Source organism: Ambystoma mexicanum, chromosome 5p (genome assembly GCF_040938575.1).
Source record: "Ambystoma mexicanum isolate Mex_15411 chromosome 5p, UKY_AmexF1_1, whole genome shotgun sequence".
Taxonomy (NCBI): domain Eukaryota; kingdom Metazoa; phylum Chordata; class Amphibia; order Caudata; family Ambystomatidae; genus Ambystoma; species Ambystoma mexicanum.
The window spans coordinates 985,647,713-985,666,288 of record NC_090930.1 but is presented as its reverse complement, the minus strand read 5'-3'; the positions used below and the strand labels follow the sequence as shown (position 1 = coordinate 985,666,288).

Genomic DNA, 18,576 nt, shown 5'->3' with positions numbered 1-18,576 from the left:
CAGCCAACTGGTGGTGAGTGCAAGGTAAGTGCAGACAAGTGCAAGGTTAGTGCAGACATGAGTGCTGGTAGGGGACTGAAGGGATACAGAAAACAGTCCCCAGGTGCAGGGGTTGCCAGGCAGTACAGGTGTGTAGCTGACGGGGCCTGGGCCTGAGATCAGAAGGGTGGCTAGGTAACCAGTGCAGCTTCAGCCAGGCCAGGAGTTCAACAGGGGACAGGGGGAGAGAAAGCAGAAGCAAAGAGGAAGGTTTTAAGGTGCTTCCGGAACCGGAGATGGTTCTCCTCAAGTTTATTGGAGGCAGGGAGGCTGTTCCAGAGGGAGGCCCCAGCCGAAGAGAGAGATCTACCACCAACTCGTTGCTTGGAGAAGCAACTGACTATGAGGTAGTTGGAGGCGGATGAGCGAAGAGCTCGAGAAGGAAGATATTTATGAAGAGAGAGTTGGAGGTATTGAGGCCCCATAAGGCCTTGCGGACAATGCAGAGGGTTTTGAACTTAATCCTCGCAGCCACTGGGAGCCAGTGCAGATATTTCAGTCCTGGAGAGATACGATCCCTGGGATTGAGGCCAAGGACAAGTCTTGCAGTCCTGTTCTGGATGAGTTGCAGAGGGCGGAGAGAAGAAGCAGGCAGATTTAGAAAGAGGATGTTGCGATAGTCAAGCCTAGAGAGAACCAGAGCTCTGGAGACAGTGAGCTTCTGGAGGAATGAGAGGAAAGGAAGAATACCTCTGAGGAGGCGTGGATGGTAGTGTGACTTATTGGAGACGTCAGAGATGTGAGGAGAGAAGGAGAGTGTAGAGTCGAAGATGACCCGAAGGAAACCTACTGGCAAAAGGGGTGGAAGGAAGGGAGCAGGGATTGAGGCCCTCAAACCTGCCACCGTCTTCAGCGTTAGAACTGGTTCTGGACTTCTCACTAGGCCCCCACCCCCCAAGCTAAGAGGAGTTATTATCCCCCTTTTACAAGAACAGGCTTTGTTCCAATTCTTGCACATCATTCACATAAGAAGAGGGAATTCTGAAGGATGGGCTGGACCCAAAAAAATACCACTAGAGACTGGACAGCAGAGGTGATTAAGCAAGGAAAGGTAATTGCAGTCAGAGGCCTTTGTTCTGACAGAGTCATGGTATGGAAGGAGCTAAGGCAGCAGGGGAACACCTGGACAGGGGAGATTCCTTTCACCATATTGTAAATTCCCCTCCTGTTTTGATTCTGCCCACAGCAACTCTGATAGGAGCAAGACATTCTGGGAATTGCTGCAAAAGAAGGCAACTCCACTAGGGATATGTCCCCATTAGATAATAACAGTAGTCTTTGAAGCCACCAATTGGGTTTAATGGAATGGGGAAGCCCAATCTGTTATCTGTTGAGGGTGTTGGAAGTTCAGTCTCCTTCCACAGCAGTGAAATCAGCCAGCTGATCAGAGTAGGGGAAGAGAATGTACCCTTAACATCCTTGAGGAACGGTTACATGTTTTTATAACGACAAGAAAAATAGTGACAACCTTTTTCAGTGACTCTAACATATCGAAAAAATATTTTTCCTCTTTTTTTATTTTGGGGGTCCCCCCAAAGGCCCCTGTTTTTGTTGCTTTATTAACCCCCTCAAACACTCCACCCTTTTTAGTCCCTTACCCCACCCCCCACATATACCACATATACTTTTTTAATTTTCGTTATAAACAATGTATACCTCGAGGAACATGAAGGGCACCAGTTGGAAAAAAAACATGGAGCTTGTCTATAGTTATGACCAAAAGATCAGGACAAGCGATCCAGAGAGAGGCACTGTGCCTCGATGTGACTCAGGCTGCGGGCAAAAAGAAATAACCGGAAGAGGGTTCTGACTTTGTGTGGTTCACTTGAAGAGGCCCCAGCAACAAAACTACAGAAGCATTAACCCCGATAGTTGTTGTTCCTCATCAGCCCCAGAATGGGACATAAAGCTAGTTCTGAGATGTTGGTAAGCCCTCGAGCTTCAATAGATCAGCAAGCTGAATTGACACTGATGTCCGAGCTTTGGGCGACGCTTTGCATATCAAGGCACCTGTTAGTGCCAACAAACCTCCAATGTTCAACACCATCGATGCTAACTAGTACATTTGAATATCCTAGCAAACCTCAAGGCATCTGGACAACAATTGTGCTCACAACAATCAGGCGGCTCATTTGCTCATTTGCTGATTTGCTGAGAAGAGGTCTCCCCCCGCCCCGCACAGGAGGCAAACACTGGCCCTTTCGACAATCGCACCGCAGCTCAAATCTGTGCAATGGAGCCAGAAGACAAGAGGATAATGCAGAGTACTTGTGGGCTAGGTATAATTTTCAGACATCCAACTGATTTCTGCGCACTGGACTCCCCTTCAGCACTAAAGAATGATTAGGTGCCCATTTCCTTAACTTATGCAAAGACATTTTAAAAGACCAATGTTGTGCTTTTCCGTTTAAAACAGCTGCCTATTTTCCTACCTGCAGTACAATTCCCAGTATTTCAGCACTTGGATGCTGTGCCGTTATTCCCGGGATCCCGGATTCAGGATCCTCCTGAAGTCTCTTCCCCGGATTGCAGATTTCGCAATTTTTTAAATTTTTTTGTACATTCTTTGAATTCCAGCTTCATCTGCAGCAGATAGAGCTGGGTTTTCCCAGCAGTAGTAGAGTAGGGTTGCTGCCAAACGGGACACTTTAGGCCACGTCCCTTTTGCAGCAGGAATCAACTTTTATATTGAGCACACATTACATCTAAAAAAGCAAACACTTCACCACTAAACCGGTCATACAGCCTCCTTTAATGTATGGGCTTAAGTCAGTTTCTTGGACTGCAACAGAAAAAGTGGAAATATTGGGCATGCCCTAGAAAAATGGTATTTCATGTGCTGTCTGCTGACGTGCCTGGGCCAAAACTCACAGCCCAACTGTAACCAGCGACTTCTTTGTGATGTCCTGAAAGGTACTGCCTATGACCAATCATTTCAACTTTAGCAGTGATACTTCCCTGGCCAACACGTGTCATTCCAAGTTTGGGTTTCCCAAGCGAGTGGGTTAGGAACTGCAGTTTGGAAGCCAAATATTATGACTCAAAATCAGCGCAACGAGATCTCGAAAGTCATTTTAAATGTTTGAAGAGAAACCCTCCATTTGCGATGTCGCCAAAAATGCCTCACCAGCAACTGAATAACTTCATTTAAAATACTAACCAGAATGCAAACTGAGGTCCATGCAAATACATAAATGAGTTCTGGGAGAACCACCATTTTACTTAGTGCGACTAGGTCTGTCATGGAAAGTGGAAGTGAACACCAGTAGCTAAGCAGAGACTGAACTGTACACAAATGCCATGTAATATTGCCATCAAACAACGATTGCGTGTCATGATGCATCTTTGGGGAGGAAGGATAGCTCAGGGGAAACGTGTTTGTCTTGGAAGCAGGACAAAGCAGCACAACTCAAGTTCGAATCCCGATCCTGTGCTATTAAGCTCGTTATAAATTAATTCATTATTTAAGTGTTTCCCATTCCCAGGGAAGAGGGAGAACATAGTTCCCCAGCTTCAACATCAGGCAGAGGAAATAAACAGGAGTTGGTGCAATTAATTTGTAAACCGGAACACAGTCTAAATCAAGCATAACCTATTAGTCTCGATGACCAATAGTAACCTAAAACTAAGCCCAAGCAAAAGAGAAATAATAATCACCCCCAAAGTGACAACCTATTGCAACCCTTGGTCACCAGAAATGGGAATAAGACAGGAAAACAACAAATCTGTGAATTACTCCTGGATAGTATGAAAATGCTTCTTCCAACTACGCTCAATCAGATGCATACTTCCAACCCGAGTTTCCCACACCGGACCATCGCTACTATGTTATGTAATTTAGATACATACCGGGCACTGCTACCAACTGAGGGTAGTCTCCAGGCGCTCACGTGGCTCTGCAAAAGAAGAGGGTGGGGTATGTCAGTGAGGATAGGATGATAGGATAGGTGCAGAACCAGGAGGAACTAGCGTCTGTGTGTGCTGTTTTGCGATTCAAAGTTGAGTCAATTCGAGGCCCCGCCTGTTGTAAATGTATGGGTAGGACTCTGTGGCTTGGATGCGTGCTAGTGCTAGTGTTGGGTATGCGGCTCATATGAGGTTAGACTGGGGTTGTGGTCACTGGTCTATTGTATCCACAAGGGGGTCCAGAGTCTTGTATGACTGTTCTGTGTTTATTGTATTGGTGTGCATTTGTTCTGTGTCAATGGATTTATGGACTATGTGCAGTGGTGTGTTCCTGTAAGGTTTCTTTCAGAGTCTCAGAGAGTTGGGTGAATGCAAGGATTAGATTAGTTCTCAATGGTTCGATGTGTAGTATGGCTAGCCCCTAGTCTTGTATAGGGAGTTGGTTATGTTGGAGGAGCAGGAAGGGGGACTTGGTTAGTATATCGGTTAGTTTGACAGGGCCTCTGAAGTGCGTCTTTAGTTACCGTTCAATGGCACCTTCCCACGTTCTTGGTTGTGGTCTGTCGGCCAGTCCTGCCTCCTCTCCAAGCATGGAGGCTGACTTCCCCTATGGGTTTGAGGCAGGTGTTCCATAGTTCCTCGGGAGGGACTAATTGCGGCAGTTGCGTTTTTGGCCTGTTGTGCGGTTGGCTGCTAAATTGGTGCACAATCCACATGTAAGTACACACCTCTCCACTCCTCTCCCCATTTGGACAACTTCAATTTGTCCTCTCTTAATCTTTATTCTGATAAGTTCCCCCTTCCATTTCAGTTGTTGTTTTCTCCAATATGAGTCCTTACTCGATGCAGTTACACCAAGGGCCCTGTTGGTTCCGCTTTACAGGCATTACTATCGTGGGCCTCTGAGCCCCTTTTTTCACGCCTGTATTTCTAACTTACCCACAGCCTGCAAAATTGAGGTAATTGATTTCCTAATTTATTCTCTTTTAAACAACAAGGGCAACTTTACTTAAATTTTGGAGTTCGCTCCCATTATGCTTTTAAATTTAATTTTATTTTCTTTCATGTCTGCTTCCCCACAGGGTTAAACTGTTGTGAGGTTCTTTCGCCCTGAGGAAGGCAACTTTCAACTATGCAAAGAAACTATGGCCAGACAGGCGGCATGTTAGCCGAAACGTTGTTGTGATGATGTCAACCTTGATTTTTTCTGAAATATTTTTTTGACACCTACACGTAGGCAGACCTGTCATTAGGATTATTGGAGTTAGAGTTTGAGTGGACACGGCTGTTCTGTGTGGAAAAGGAAGAACTTTTTACCTTAAGAACCGTCCATATACTTTCTCTCCACTAGTACTCCATTCCTTCTTTATTTCTTCTTTGTGACTTTATAAAAAGAATAACCTATTTAAAAAACAAAAACATTTTTTTTTTTTTTGTTTCACAAAAAGAATAATTGATTGTTTTTTTGTTCTTAAAACTAAACCAAATTTTCCACTGTGAATTACAATTCTGAGTGTTTTTATAATTTTTGTTACACTTCTCCGTTATTACAACTTTTGTGTTATTAGGATTTTCTTTGTTTAAAAAATAAATATTTCAAATAACTTTCTAGAAATTTGCCCTTTTCGTTTTCAGAGAATTTCACAAAAGTGCATGATACCAGAGTTTGGTACTTTTCTGAACAATTTAATCACGTTGACTTTGATATATAGCAGTAAGGGATCAATGGTGTTATTTTGGTCTTCTGTCCCCTCCCTTTCTGCTCATGGGACAAATCCCCCCCCTCCTCTTTGTATTTGCTAAATTGGTGCACAGCTGGTATTATAATAGATTTGAGGACGTGATGATCTACCGGGCAAACCTAGTTATGTGGGTGGGCAATTGTTAGGGTAATGTTCCGATTTAATGTATTACCTTTCAGGGCTTTCCTGAGTGCATAAATTGCTAGGTGGGTGTCTTTACCTGGGTTTGTTTGTTGATTGGGCATGCTATTCTTTGCAGATTCCTCTAGTTGTTGGGGACTGAATGGTGGGAGTTGGGGTATTCTCGTCCTTCTTGGTTTTGTCGTTGTTATCTGTGACCACGTCCCTTACTGTGTTTCTTTTGGTCCATGATTTTTTTGCCATTCGTTGTCCTTTAGTGCTTGTCATTTTCTGCTGAATAACCAGGTTTCTATTAGTTTCCTGCAGGTGATGTGGTCTTCTGTGGTTCTGATTTCTTTGGGCATGGTGTTCCATTGGTTAGCAATTAGGCGTGAGAATGCGGTTACCTCTGAATTTATTCTTTTCGTATTGTTTTGTCTCTATTTGTAGGTCGTCGCTTGGTCTTACGTCCCTTCTTGGCTCGTAGTGGCAGATCTGCAGGAATTCAGCTCCTTGTCTGCGTTGGGATTTATGGGCAATGCAGAGGACTTTGAATTTGATGCGTTTCCAGAATAGATTACATGAAAGCCTATACCTCGGAATGCCAGATTATCTCAACAACAACTAACAATGCATACAAAGCACAGTGGCAAGTGTGAGGGGTTAGAAATGACAGGCGGACACAAATTATATGATATGATATATGGCATTTATAACGCGCCTTTACACAAGTGTTTCAACGCGCAAAAAGGCAAGGGAGGGAGGGGAAACAGAGGGACGACAGAGACAACGATCTTACTAGGCTAGGTGACATTGAGATTGTGCAAGTGCAGGGGAGGGGGGAAAGGGAAAAGTGCAGGGGGAAAGGAGGAGGGGGCAGTGCAGAACATAGGATAACAGTAAAATAAATAAAGACCATGAATAAAAAGTGCAGCCAGCTGGTGGCAAGTGCAAGTGCAGACATCAGGTGTCAAGTGCTGGTAGGGGGCTGTAGGGATATACAAATAGTCCCTGAGTGCAATTGTTGCCAAGGGGGCAGTGCAGGTGTGCAACTGGCGGGGAGGGGACCTGGGCATCATTCTCAACATTAGTCATTTTATTAACAGAAAGGGGTTTGGATAAAGGCCTAACTTTCCCTATCCTAACAAGGGTGTCCCCTGCTATAAAACTAAAACTAAAGCAGGATGACCTTGTGTTGAAAGCTCAATCTGACCCTCACACTATTACATTCAAACAAAATGTGCAAGTTAAATGTTTCACAGTTTAGCTCAATAGAAAAGTGTGATAACTCACAAATAAAACTTCTACAGAAATACTTCTTGTATCCAAGGGTTGGCTCCCTTCCCCTGGATTAATTCAAGCAAATTATTCACAATGTTCTGTGTCAAAACCAGTCTATTAAAGGCATTACACATTTCATTTCTCTTTTACCTAATACTCTCCTCAAGATGACAAAACACATTTTACTTCCATGAGCTTGATATGGAAAATAGGAAATCTCTCCTAGTCTCTCAGAATGGCTAAACAAAGTATCTTTTCCACAGTGTTTATTTGAATGATGTAAAGGAAAGTCTTTACTACTTTTCAGGATGGCAAAAATAAAAAATGCTCACAAAAGAGATTTCAGTATTGCAAAAGGAAAGTTTTTTCAAGGTTTCTGGTTGAATATTCTTTCGAAGGAAACAACAACTTAATATGACCCAGTCTCTTTTCAACATATCAATTCAAAGTGGGTTTCCCAGTACACTCTCCTGCCAAGAAACATATCAACTTAAAACTCTTGATATTCTGGTATACTCTCCTGCCAGGTATCCTTGTCCAAAAAGGTTTCACTACCTGATGTCTTTATCAGGCTTTTCTTCACATTCACTTTCTCCTTATGTACCACACAACTGTGCTTCTTCATTAGCACACTGTTGTTGGCTTCAACTGTTACTTGTACCAATTTCCCCCAAACTGACATACAATGTCTGTGGGCTTGTTCAAGCTTTGGCGTCCAACATGTCTTTCAATCTCTCTTAACTCTTGGTAATGCTTGTTCCAGATTCCTCCCAACAGACCTCTTAAGTCAGGAGAATTGTACACATTGTGCCTCTTTATTTCTCTTACAATCTCTTTTGGCTCTTGGCAATGTTGGTTCCAGGTTTCGCCGAACTACGCCTTAAGTCAGGAGAATTGCACCACATTTGCCCTCGTTGTTCATTTTGCAATATCTCTTGGCGTAGGAAGTGCTGGCCCCAAGTTCCCCCAAATTATATCTCATGTCAGGAGAATTGCACCACATCTGCCCTGGTTGTTCTTTTTGCTATGTCTCTTGGCTTAGGCAGTGCTGGCCCCAGGTTTCCCCCAAATGACATCTCATGTCAGGAGAATTGCACCATATTCGCTTTGTCCACTTAGTTCTATTAGGTAGGTATTCAAAAGTGCTTTTAATATGCTTTTTAGGATATCTGCACCTCCCGGGCCCCCTTTGCTATAAGGGTGACTCACCAGCGCTTTGTGCGGTGGTTGAAAAGTGCTCGCGAGGGGCTGACTTCCCTTTAATGGTAGAGTCCCACTTGGTCTGTGCGTCAGCTCTTCCAGACTTCCCTGCTAAGACCAGGGCTGCTTTGCAGTACCGCGTCGCTGTACATGGCTCCACTGAGCACCATCCGCTTTCTCTCGCCTGCAGCTATTCTCCAGTCCTGAGCGCCGCCAGTTGACTTCTTGCAAGCTTCTCTTCACACAGCCCTTCGTAGGATTCCCTCTGCCAACGGTCACACTTCCCACTCTGTGCACTCTGCAACCTGCTTTCTGTCACGACTGCGCAGACTACTGGGACTAATTCATCACCATAATCCTCCCCGGACAATGCTTATTCATATTTTTGTCTTTATTTTCCGTTTGCAAAAAGCTGGTACTTCCTTATGTCATTTCACAAACTACATATCCCATAATGCACCTTGTGGCAGTTTTCATTCCCTGGCTATTCCTATGCAGCAGTCTTAGTACCACAATCCCCAGAAGCCTTAGAGATCAGTGCTGCTTTTACTTTCCCAAGACCAGAGACGGAGGAGGCAAATTACCTTCAGGCGTGGTGGTGCAGGTGCTGCTAATGAGCATGCTTCAGCACAGGGCAGGTCAGTATTTAAGCAGCTGCCTGCAGGAGCAGATGGCTCTTGCATCGAGTTTGCTCGCAGCCCACTGTGCTTTGATCCTTGGATATCTGTCGTGTCCTGGTACTTCCAGAACCTGCTCCTGTTCCAGTGCCCTGGGCTCCCTGCCTTGCAGCCTACAACTCTCCCTGCACTCCTACCTTCTGCCATGCACCTCTGTACTCCTTGCCTAGCAGTCCTGCTCCACTGCTTGCAGTCCTCTGTTCCCTGTTTGCAGCCCCATCTCTCCACCACCAATTATCTTGTTCCCTGTAGTTCCTTGTTCGGTGACCCTAGTCCGTGTACCTGGCCTTTGCTTTCTAGATTCCAGTCCTGAGTTTCCTTGCCACCTGTCTGCAGTCCTGCCCTTGTTATTCCAGTCTATAGTTACAGTTCTTTGTTACCAGTCTGCAGTTCAGTCCTTGTTATCCTAGTCCTGAGTTTTCTTGTTCCTGGTCTATAATTCTGTCTGCTGTTCATTGATTCTGGTCCTTTGTTTCTAGTCTGCAGTTCCAGTCTCCTGTACCATTGCACTTAGATAGATTATTTTCTTCTTGCTTCTCCTCTTTCATTCCTGGTCTCTGTCCTGAACCTTGCTTACCTTGACTACCTATTCTTCCCTTGATATTACTGTTACTGTTCTTGTCCTCACTTGTGCTTGTGTAATTCCGTTGTTTAGAGTTTGGCTGCTGGCTTTCCCAGCAGGCAATCTCTGCCCCTTACCTTTGTCGTATTTCAGTATTGTACCTTGTGCCAGTTTGCTGGTTCCTGCTTCAGGAGGCAGTCATTGTTCAGTTCCTGCTGGATCTGTACAGGCTTCTGTCTTGTGAGTACTGTTTCCTTGTTTTCGCCTTAGGGTTCAGACACAGACATCCACCCCTGCTGCTCCTTTCTAGAGCATTCAGAGTGGGGCCCTGTAACAGTAACCAGCTCAGAAGGCTAGTGTTTCACCAGACCCTGTGGGAAACTCTTACCTCATTCTGTGTACGCCTGAAGTGGGAACCTGAAATGTTGGTCTTACTTACACTCCCTGGCCCTTTCTGTTCACTGCCTTTGTTGCCTGTCTGTAGTACTTGCCTATCCTTTCTTGTTTGCAGGATTCCTTACACGCCTGTCTCTTGTGCACTTTTCTCCCCTCAGCTTTGTGGGAACGTCTCTGTCCTCAAGCCCCCGGCACCTTCTCTCTCCTTTCACGTTCTATTAGCTGCAGGTGAATTGGGGATTTCAATGTCCTGCACAGCTGATCAGATTTGTAACAACTAGACTGCTCAGTGTTCTCAAGGTCACATTTCCTCCACATGAACTCCTTGCTCCTCTTCCTTGTCACAGTACTTGAAGCTTTCTGGGACTTTGAGTCTGAGGAATTTTCAATGGATTTTACATCAAATGGTTTAACAGTTGCAATAACATTACAATTACCATAAACATCTGATGTTTCCTATGTTTTAATTTAACCATGTCTACATGAAGATTGCATTGGCTTTTTGTTTAAACAGAGTTATTCTCAGGGTTCTTGAAGCAAATGGTTTTGAATAATGGCAGCAAGCCATCAAAAACACTGGAATTAATGGATCCTCTTCACAATAAAGATAAGTATATCGTTTCTCTCCTTGTGGAGTCATCACTCTCCCCTTAGAGCCATCTCCTCCCCTGTGTTCCACCCTCCAAATACCACCCCCAGTGACAGGACAGGTAGCGGCTGCCTTCCCCATTCCAAATGGGAGTAGACTTTAGGCTGGGGATCAGTGATGACTCCACAGGAATCCTCACACAAGACTACTAAGAATGAACAGGAGGAAGCACACATTCCTCTGGCCTTAATAAGCCTACACTAGTTACCAGTGAATACAAGAGTCCACTTTCAAAGCGCTCTGTATCGCTCAAAGAGCACTACATGGGACAGAGAGAAGAATTCCTCCAATCAAAAATCACCCCCTATCAAGGGAGGACACTGAGATCAATCAGAAACATACTTGTAGAACCCCAAATTATGAGAACAGTAAGCATGGAGGTAGTGCCTTCTCCATCCTCATAGTAAAACTATGGGACTCAATCCCAAAAGAAATCTGGACAACAGAAGACAATCTAACTTTGTAGAAACTGTTGAAAACCTGGATAGTGAATACACCAGGATAGAGATCTGTCTCCTACCCTAAGTTAGGAATCAGACTACAACAGGCAACCACTATGATGCTACCCCTGCGCAATCTGATACTCCTTGCAACGACTGACACATAAAAATGAACACAATGACTGAATCCTCATTTACGGAACAATACAACACAATGTGACATCTTGTCCAACACAAGACCCATCAAAATGAACCCATTGCCCAAAACACATTTAAGTAACAACACAACAAATCTCCTCGACAAAGGAACACCACAAAACAGGACTAGCCTTTCCATCCGAGAGAATGCGGAAATCATTTGTGGAACGAAGATACAACCAGAAAGAAACGTACAAGACAACTTAAGACACGCTAACAAAATCTAGCCCAGCAGAGCTGTTCAAAGAATCCAATTGACTAACAACCTCATTTTTCAAACACCTCACTCAACACCTGCTCACCAATTACTAAACAAAAATTAAGGTTAATTGAAAGATGTTGGCCCATCACAACTTAGTTAAAACTCTGCACCTCTCTAAGCAACTGCTACAAACCTCCCATAACTCACAGATCCCTCTGCCCTAGTAGGTCACCCATCTGGAAACAGACTAAAGGGGATACAGCACAAACCACTAGAGAACTCATCCGACAGACACCAATTGCTCCTGGCTCTACCAGAACCAACATGGAGAGCACCACGCCTTGTCTTTTTCCACAAATCCCTAACCACTCCCCCCTAATTTGTTTCCTCTTTCAGATCCACTGGAACGCCAGCATTGCACGGTATAAATCCCAATAACATAACATAACGGGTACTGTATGAAATGAATCTTTCATAAATAATAAAATATTTGTGTCATATGTTGACACTATATGCTGAAGTGCCTGTGACCGTTATTCCTTTATGCAAAAAATCCTGTTGCAGCAAATTCATTTGAGGATTCACAACTCATGGGAAAAGAAGGTACATCCCTGTTTTAGTGCCTTCTGTATTCCACACTGCTCTCCAAAATAATCATGCCATGAGGATTCTAGCTAATGGTTTGGTCTAAAGTAGTTGGATCAGTATCATGTCTTTACTCCGCATGTATTTAATGCGCTGGTCTTTCCTAAACAATAAATACATTGGAACTCTTTCCCTTGCTGCCCCGTCCCACCCAACCCTCTTTCACAAAGGGCGGTCCACCTCTTGAACTCCACACCCTGCCTCAAGCACTCCCTTTACCCCATCCCAACTTACCTTAGTCTCTCACTGCAGCTCCTCTTCCACTTCCACCAGCCTGGATCCATGAGCACCATCCATGACGCCCATCGCCTGACCCCTTAAATGTCCACTACCTGCTCACACCCCCGCCACACTGTGTGATACTTTGCTACGATGCAATGCAGCGCAGTAAAGACTAGTGTTGCACTTGCAGCACGGCAAAGACACATCAATGTTGCATCTTGCTTAGAAACCCTGGTTGGAAACTCAAAGACTTGAGAACCCAAAACAAACTCCAATCCATCCGAATCAAAAGTTCTCTCATTTGTGAGTGAGGCATAGCCACCTTTCCAATGAAACCCCCAACAGCAGAATCCAAGGTGTCACTTGCCACATATTGGCAAGGGACTTCTGCCCAGTACAAATCGAGACTGATCTTCATTAATCGAATAAGGAAGATAAAGCTGTAATCTCTAGGAAAGCAACTTCGTAAGCATCTTCAAATCAATATTCAATAATGACAAAGGTCTATAAAAGGAACAGTTAAAAGGTTCCTTACCTGGCTTAAGTAATATAGGTTGAACAGCCTTGCTCATAGATTAAGTAAAGACTCTAACTGTAACACCTCCTACGATACCTCTTACGACCTAGGAGAAACCAGAATGAAATTCGACCACTAATGGAAGTCACCAGGGATAGTATGTGCTCCCCTGTTAATTTGGGTAAGGAGAATCACAAAATAGCCTCAATAAACTAGTCTCTGTACAACAATGGTGATTGAGAATATACAGACGAAAAATACCTCGAAAGACTGTGTTAATTGCCTCCAACCCAGTCACTATACTGTCTCCATCATCCTTACTTGCCACAATATCAGTTTGCTGCCAGGGTTCCTATCATGCCAGGCTCGTAATCTGCTTTTTTCTTCCCCAAGAGTGTGTTACTTATTTCACGAGGATCTGTATTTGAAGTGCTGTGGCCATTCAAGAGTACCAACATGGGTATTATGAGCCACAGACAGCAGAGCAGTCCTTGAGGGCGCAAATAATTTCTTTATGTTTTAAAGCTGGTCATACATGGTTTTTCCTTGCACCCCTACATCTAGAAATCCAAATGTCATGCTGTACTTTCTGCATGTGTATTCCAATCAGATTTGTTGGGATTAATCGGCTATGAAGGTCAGTCAGTGGCAAGACTGTGGGTGGATCCTGATCCTTGTTGGTTTCACTCTATTTTCATACTATCTTGCTCTAGAGATTTAGTCCATACTTGCGCTGCCCTAGCTGTTGCGCTCGCCATACTTGAATGGGGAGGGGGTGGGGGAGCGCTTCCATCTGTTCTGGTTCCTTCAGGGCGATCTACACTGGTCTTTGTCCCCCACTCAGCAGGTGCCACTCAGAATGCCTCAAATGAACAGGGATCCACACTCACACTCCAATACGCGGAGACCAGACTGTCAGGCACTAGATAACAGTCCCTCAAGTCACTGGGATACCCAAGCCCAGCATGTCTCGCAGCAAGTCAGGTTCTCAGGCACTTGGGTAGTGCATTTCGCATACATATCTGCTGGGATCTAGGTGCCGGCTTAGAGCACTCCTGCCCATACATGATGCTGTGTCCTCCGAAGAGGAGCAAGGCCATGGGTCAAGCGGCAAAGATGAGGGTTTTCTTCCATCTTCATCACAACCAGAGAGAGCAGCAAAGCAGAGGGCGCTCCCCCACTGCAGCGATACAGTTGAGTATCTTCAGCCACGCATAGCAGGGGCTGCCATTTTAGAAATCAAGTCAGTCAACAGGCCCAGCATGAACACAAAAATGGGGAGAAACCTTGTAACTCCTTACTCCCCTTAGCCAAAGCTGGTGAAGGAGCAGCTTTGTTCTGTGGGGAGCCACTTTATATCACTCAACGGTATCCCTAGCTGCTCCATTTTCAGAATTAAATGGGTGCCATTAGCAGAGTGCCAGTGTCTTGAAGGCTAGCCACGAGATGCAAACATGTTTCCTTTCTTAATTGTAGATTGTTTAACTTGGTAGGTTTGATTGCTAGGAGTAGTATCTTAAACTTTGGATTACAAGAGAGTTTCCTCTGTGAGACAGGCATGGTATTAAGAGAGATGACACAGACAACAACACATAGTTCAACCAAACTTTATTTATAATCAGGATGGTGTAACGCCTAACTAATCCTATGTTATTGAGGGATTTCCCTGACTAAAGAAATCTAAAGGATGTCTATGTCAGTAAGTCCAAAAGCAAAATGTCTGTCTGTGTCAAAACCTTTGCTTGTCTACACAACTACAACAAAACTAGTCGGGAAATGCTCTCAACCAAAACGTCAGTGTTCCAAAACAAATGTTCAAGTAATAGAATTGTAAGTTCCTCGGAAGTTCTCTGATTCAAGTTCAACACAGTTCCAATGTAACTTCCTTTCAATAGGGAATGGGCAAGCTCTGAAGTTACCTTCTGTTGATTCGCAAATATCACAGTTCACATCAAAGGGGTCTCCCTTCCCCAAATTCAAACGCAGCAAAAGCTCATACACAACACTGTAGTCATGGGTCTCCCTTCCCCAAGACAATGGTTTTCTGATGTGAACTCCCAGGGTTCCTTTCCCCAAGAGTCACTTCCAGCAGTTCATTTGTTACCAAATGTTTATAGGCTTAGAAGTTCACAAGAGAGAATATAGTGCCCGCTTGACCCCTGCTTTCATTATCTTCACCAATGGTTCACACCTCTTAGTTGATTGTCAAATCTTTTTGTGGTTTCTGGTCTAGGCGCAGTTGTCAGACTGCACGATCCATCCATCAAAGGTTACGCAACCATATTTTTCCCATAGCAGATAGTCAATAGTTCACAAGTTCTGCATCCTGTTCAGCTTCCTCCTGTGCAGACATCGCTCTTGAAAGTGAATTCTGTCCCTTTTATTAAAACATTGGAAGTGCATGATGCATCAAACCAGTACAACTTGATAAGTAGTGCTGTGATTAAGCCTAGAGAGCATTCTGAAGCTCTATATAGTACCAGTCAATATGTACAACCTAAGGCCAAGCTTCAACAGGGTGGAACTCAAGTGAATCCCCTTCTTCCCCTGGTCTGTGCTCTGACAACTGCCGAGTTTCAAGTCATAGGAGTTACTAACAGCTCCTCCAATGATTTTACTAGTTGCAAAGATGTAATTTACTCATTCCCCCTTGATTTCGCCCACCCAGGTTCTTATGCCTCTTCCACAAGAGATGGCGGGTTCTTCACCTGCTAAAGCTTTTCCAGTCCAGCTTAATACTAGTGGGGCATTTCATCAATCATTTACTGGTCTGCTGGGTTCAATGGCTGCTAGTAGCGAGATAAATCAGGAGCTAATAATGCAGGTGAAAGCACTTAAATTCTTACTTCTAAACACTAGATCTCTGCTAAAACACTCGACTGACTTTGCAGACTTCCTGAATGAACATGGGGTAGACATTTGTGCCATAACTGAATCATGGCTTCATGATGCGGCAGGGCCCTTGTACTTTACAATTCTCAGAAAAGATAGACCAGTTGGGAAGGGAGGAGGCATGGCGCTCATTTTTCACAAATCTCTTAACATTCGCTCTATAAACACTCAGGGTATTGCAGACTGTGAATCCTTGCACGCTAAACTATTCATAGATCCCAACACTTCGGTCAACATCTTTTTGGTGTACCTTTCCCCACACATCATGCCGGATTTTCTGATCCAATTTAGGGATTGGATCTCAACAACACTTAAACCCCAAATTAAGGTAAATGTACTTGGGGACCTGAACATTGGGTTTAACGACGCTAATGATCCTTTAGCTCGATCCGTTCAGGCTACAGTGGAAGGATTGAACTTTTTGCAATTCATCCAGTAACCCCCTTCCCACATCGGTGGGAGGATTCAAGATTGGGTGGCCTCACATGGCTTAACGGTTGACAACTTTACTGTTTAACACGGTCTGTGGTCTGACCATTTTTTCATTATTTTTCAGCTGCCCAAGATAAGCCCCCCGAAAAGAAAGAGTTACACTTTATAGAGGAACCTCTGTTACAATTTGCACAAACTGACCACAGACGCACTGCGTCCTTTTTTCTCTACGGTTGTGGGCATTCTTCCCAGTCTGAATACTGCATCGAAACTAGCAACAGCTTACCTAAAAAGTATGTCATAGGCAGTCAACACTATAGCTCCTTTGAAACAAAGGGTGGTAAAAACACAGCCATCAAAATCATGGTATTCAGCTGATATCCGCAAACTAAAAGTGGTGAAAGACAAAGAGTTTAAAAATGGCAGAAATATCCAACCTCAGAAAATAAGGATAGCTACTCTGAAACTGATAAACTCCACAAAAGGCCATCCTAAAACTCTCGGGAGCTGTTCAAAATACTAAGAGAATTGAAGGACCCATGTCCAATCCCCTCTTCTATCAAGAAAGATGTGCAGTGGTGTCTGAACATCCAAAATTCCATGCACCTCAAGGTCGAGGCCATCAAGAATTATATTGCAGCTAATTTAATTTTCAGGCTAGATTATAAGCCCGCTTGTAGTACAAAAAATCAGGCAGTGCTTGGATCTCCTTTTGTTTTTTCCTAAGTGTCGGAAGCGGTGGTTTTAGAAACATTAGGCAAAATTAAGCCCACCAACCGTAAGGGTGACATCTGTCCTACGAACATGGTCATATCGTGCGCGAACATTCTGGCTCCTCTGATACCTTAATTTGTCAATCTCTCCTTTAAGGAATGGTATGTTCACTCATCTATTAAACAAGCTTGGATTGGCCCTTTACTAAAAAAGAATCTTTGAATCCTACAGTGGCCGGCAATTATCGCCCAATAACCAACATGCCCTTTCTGTTGCAAATTCGGGACAAAATTGCACACCGTCAAATTCAAGCCTTTTTATGCAAAAATAACATCCTAGGCACCAACCAGTCTAGATTTAGAAGGCACCCTAGCACCGAATCCACGGTGCTGAAAACTAACATCCTGCAATATATTGATAAAGGTCAGACCACCCTTCTGATGCTGCTGGACCAAATAGCAGCATTTGATTTGTGTGATCATGCCTAACTGGTAACTAGGGTTCAGGAATATGCTGCTTTTCCCCAAGAAGCCGCAAGTTGGGTGCTGTCATTTCTGTTTGACCAAACAGCCAAGGTGTACAGTGAGGAGACGACTGCAGAAGGCTTTGTGCTGGTGTCCCTCAGGGATCATGTATGTTGCCTACCTTGTTTAACATCTTCGCCTTACCTCTGTTCAAGATGTTGGACTCAAAAGGAATAATGTACAAAAACTATGCAGACGACACCCAGTGTCTTATCCATCTCAGGGGTGATCATGCACAGGACCCTGCAACAATCAACAGGACTTTTAGCCATATATGCAGTCGGATGCTGGTAAATGTGTTTGCTTTTAACAATTCAAAACTGAGATCATGATTTTAGGCACCTCAGATAGGCTTTACAAGTTAGATCCACCGTTCAAATCCTTTTAAGTGGTTGATTGTGTACTCAAAACTCTCCCCAAAGTCAAGACTTTGGGTGTTATCCTAGACCAAGACCTGACCATGAGGTACAACGTCCTTTCATTGTTGGATGTTTTTTCGCAGGGTTTTTTACCGCAAATTTTTTTACGAAAACAGCCATCAAATTTTTTAGGGGGGGTTAGAAAATTATATATATGGGGTGTGGGTATTCAGGAATTCATAAAACATTAAAGGGATTAGAGGGGTTTGGGGGGAGAGAACCCCCCCAAAAAAACATTTTGAAAAAATGCGATGAGTTTTTTCATTAAAAAAAATCACAGTAAAAAACCCAGCAAAAAAACATCCTGCGATGAAATGACATGGAACCGAGCATGATAGCCCATGTGAGTCATATGGAGCCATTCTCATCTTTCTATCTGAAGCTCTTGACCCTTATTCGTCCATTTCTAAACCCTTGCAGCTGTGCTACAGTAGCTCGAGCTATTATATGGTCACGCCTGTACTATTGCTCCAGCTTATTGCAAGGCCTGGGTCTGGGAGAATTGAATTGCCTTCAGGTGGTTCAAAACAAGGCAGTTCCAATGATATGGGGACTGCAGTAATTTGACCACGTTTCAATGGCTAGAAAATCGCTGCACTGGTTGACCATAAAGAAACCTATCATGTTTCGTACTCCTTGCATAGCGCATACTTGTTTCTTTGGAAAAGCCCAAAGTATCTCTCCTCTCTGCTGGACTGGCTTCCTGTTAGGTGTACCCTAAAATCCAATAATGTGGGTCTCCTGTTGGTTCCTAAGACTAAACTGTCAGTTGTATCAGAAGTCGGCTTCCCTATCACAG

The 18,576-nt window shown here is 44.0% G+C and overlaps 1 protein-coding gene across 7 annotated transcripts in view; it reads right to left on the bottom strand.

Annotated features, from left to right (window-relative positions):
- Window positions 1-18,576, bottom strand: part of FARS2 (phenylalanyl-tRNA synthetase 2, mitochondrial) — a 2,528,336-nt gene that overhangs the window by 2,249,725 nt on the left and 260,035 nt on the right. Inside the window, exon 1 of one of the 7 annotated variants that reach the window (XM_069613457.1) lies at window positions 3,889-3,907. The exons of 5 other annotated variants lie outside the window; for them this stretch is intronic. The gene's annotated coding sequence lies outside the window, so the exon portion shown is untranslated. Of the gene's footprint in view, window positions 1-3,888; window positions 3,908-18,576 lie in introns of those variants that run through there. One more of the 7 variants, XM_069613458.1, reaches the window with a different exon arrangement.